We start from the raw sequence: 2,584 nt of genomic DNA on the forward strand, positions 1-2,584 counted from the left end.
GCATTTAGAAGCAATCAGCCCTAGAACACAATGGCCCTTGAGACCAGAAGAACTAGGTGGTACCTGGCTACCAATGCCAACCACTCAGGAAAGGATCAAATCTCAAGATCCTGGATAGGGTGGGAGGGAAAACGTGGAACAAAATCCAAAAACTGAATAAGAACCAGAATTACTGATCAGATGAAATCTGGTGAGACTCCCAATACTATGGCCCTGGAATATATTCTGCACCTGGAATAAAACTCACCCCTAGGGTGGGCTCTCGGCCCAATAGTTAAAAAGATGTACATGCAGACCACTCAACCCAGGATGATGCACCCACGCACTCTATGGTAATACATCCCTTAGAGCAATAGATCATGCGACACCAGAGGACCAACATTCAAACTGTAGGACAAACAGTAGTGCATAAATATGAGGGGCACACGGACAGGGTTACAGGGTAGGGAGGGGAGGAGACAGGGTTAGGGTTGCACATGGTGAATGGACAATGAAACTAAATGTATGCATTACATTGAATGTAACATAATAAATTAATAAATAGATAAAAATTATCCAAAGGAAAATAGATTAAAATGCAAATTTAATAAATAATATTGACCAAAAGCAAGAAAATAACTAAGAGAATGTAACTAAGAATAAAGAAATAATCAGCAAAAAAGTGGTTGAAATGGAAGATAAAGAACGTACATATAATCAGAGTCCCTACAAAGAAAAATAAAACAATGAAACAGAACTAATATTTAATCCAAGGAAACTTTTCCATAAATGAAAGAAGATCTGAATCTACCTATTGAAAGGGCCAACTGGTACCTGGGAAAATGGACACAAAACCAAAGTCCAAGATGTTCTTGTTGTTGTTATGTGCCATTGAGTCAGACCTGACTCATAGCCACCGCTCCTTGGGTTTCTGAGGCGGTATCACTACAAAAGTAGATTCCCCAACCTACCTTCTGAGGAGAGGCTGGTGGTTTGAACCGCCAGCCTTCTGGTTAGCACTCAATTCCCTTAGGCACTATGCTATCAGACCTCCTTATGCCATACACACACACAAATAAATTTCAGAGGGATCAGAGTTCAAAAATAGACCATACAAGTGGTAAAGGAATATATAAATTTCTCTGTAATCTGTGTATTAGAAAAAGTTTTATTTTAATGGCTCAAATTCTAATGCAATCATGATGTTAATATTGAAGAAAATATTCATACACTCTACTACATAAAAGTTTGTTTTAAAATATTTCCCATGGCAAAAAACATCATATTTAGTATTAAAAGGCAAATTACATAGAAGAATACTTGAATCACAGATAAAGGATACCTGACTCGATGGCAGTGAGTTTTATCCCTAATACATAAAGAAGAGTTTAAAAACAGAGGCAAACCTCATAAACTGTAAAAAAAAAAAAATAATATAAATGGACAAAAGACTTCTGTTAAAAATATAAATTGTCCTTTAAACATGTGAAAAGTGTTTCAGCTTTACTTGTAGGAGAAAATCAAAGACATGATAGCCTCTCAGATAAGAAACAGCACTCTCAGACACGGCTGGTAGAAATGCAAATTGGTAAAATTCTTATAGAGGTGAATTTGGCAAGTTCTAAGAGAACTATTTATTTATTTACTTCTTTTTTTAGAAATGTACACTGTATACCTACCAAACTATGAGAATACTTATGTACAAGTTTATTCACTGTAGCATTTTTATAATTTAAAAATATTGGAAACAATATTTTTACAAACAATTTTATTCTCACGTATAGGAGAATGGTTCAGTAAAGAGTGATACAGCCATACATTAGAGAACAGCTGGAATGTTGAGCAGTTAAGAAATGTCCCTTAAGCCGAGTGGAAGAGCAGTGTTGCCTGGGGCAAGCTACAAGAAAATGAGGAAATATAGTCACTGAAACTATTCTGTAGCTCTTCTTTAATTTGACTCAAATGTTAGAAAAATCTAAGTGCATATGGTTAATAATTGCATGTCAGATACAGCTAAAGAGTTTTATATACCTTTGACCTTAATGTTAACCTGTAGAACTGATGATGGTATTTCTAATTAGGCAATTAAAGAGATGAGATTTGTGAAATTAAGTAATTTTCCCATAGTCAAAAAGCAAGAAAAGGATAGAATTCAGATCGAAATATGTCTTTTGACCAAAGTTTATGCTCTTAGGTTTTCAGCCCTTATGGTATATTACTTATTTGGAAATTTGATAGGTGGCTTATGATTCTGGGATTGCATGATTCTGTGAGTACAGATTTCAATCAAATTCCAGAAGAAAATTTAGGACTAAGTTTTATTTATAGTTAGTTGCTGGCTGATCTTTAATGTGTTATGCAATTTCATTCCTATGATTGTCCTTTTACTTATTTACATTTTCCCACTTTCACTCTCTGAAAAACTTTAGATTCTTTTATCCAAGCTCGAGTAGAACATCTTCCCTAGAACCTTCCCTGACTCCACATGGATATGAATTATATCCTGTATGTAATGTACAATATAGGGCAAAAATACTACTCTAAAAAATAATCATGTGAATGAATTCTACCACTTACTAACTCCATGACATTTTTTTTTTTTTTT

General features: G+C 34.6%; 1 protein-coding gene across 1 annotated transcript in view; it reads left to right on the plus strand.

Moving 5' to 3' along the window:
* The window catches only part of MALRD1 (MAM and LDL receptor class A domain containing 1), a 1,363,654-nt gene that overhangs the window by 1,185,348 nt on the left and 175,722 nt on the right, over positions 1-2,584 (plus strand). The window lies entirely within an intron of this gene.

The sequence above is a fragment of the Orycteropus afer genome, unplaced genomic scaffold (assembly GCF_000298275.1).
Source record: "Orycteropus afer afer isolate SDZICR_OR568_19922 unplaced genomic scaffold, OryAfe1.0 scaffold00035, whole genome shotgun sequence".
Lineage (NCBI taxonomy): Eukaryota > Metazoa > Chordata > Mammalia > Tubulidentata > Orycteropodidae > Orycteropus > Orycteropus afer.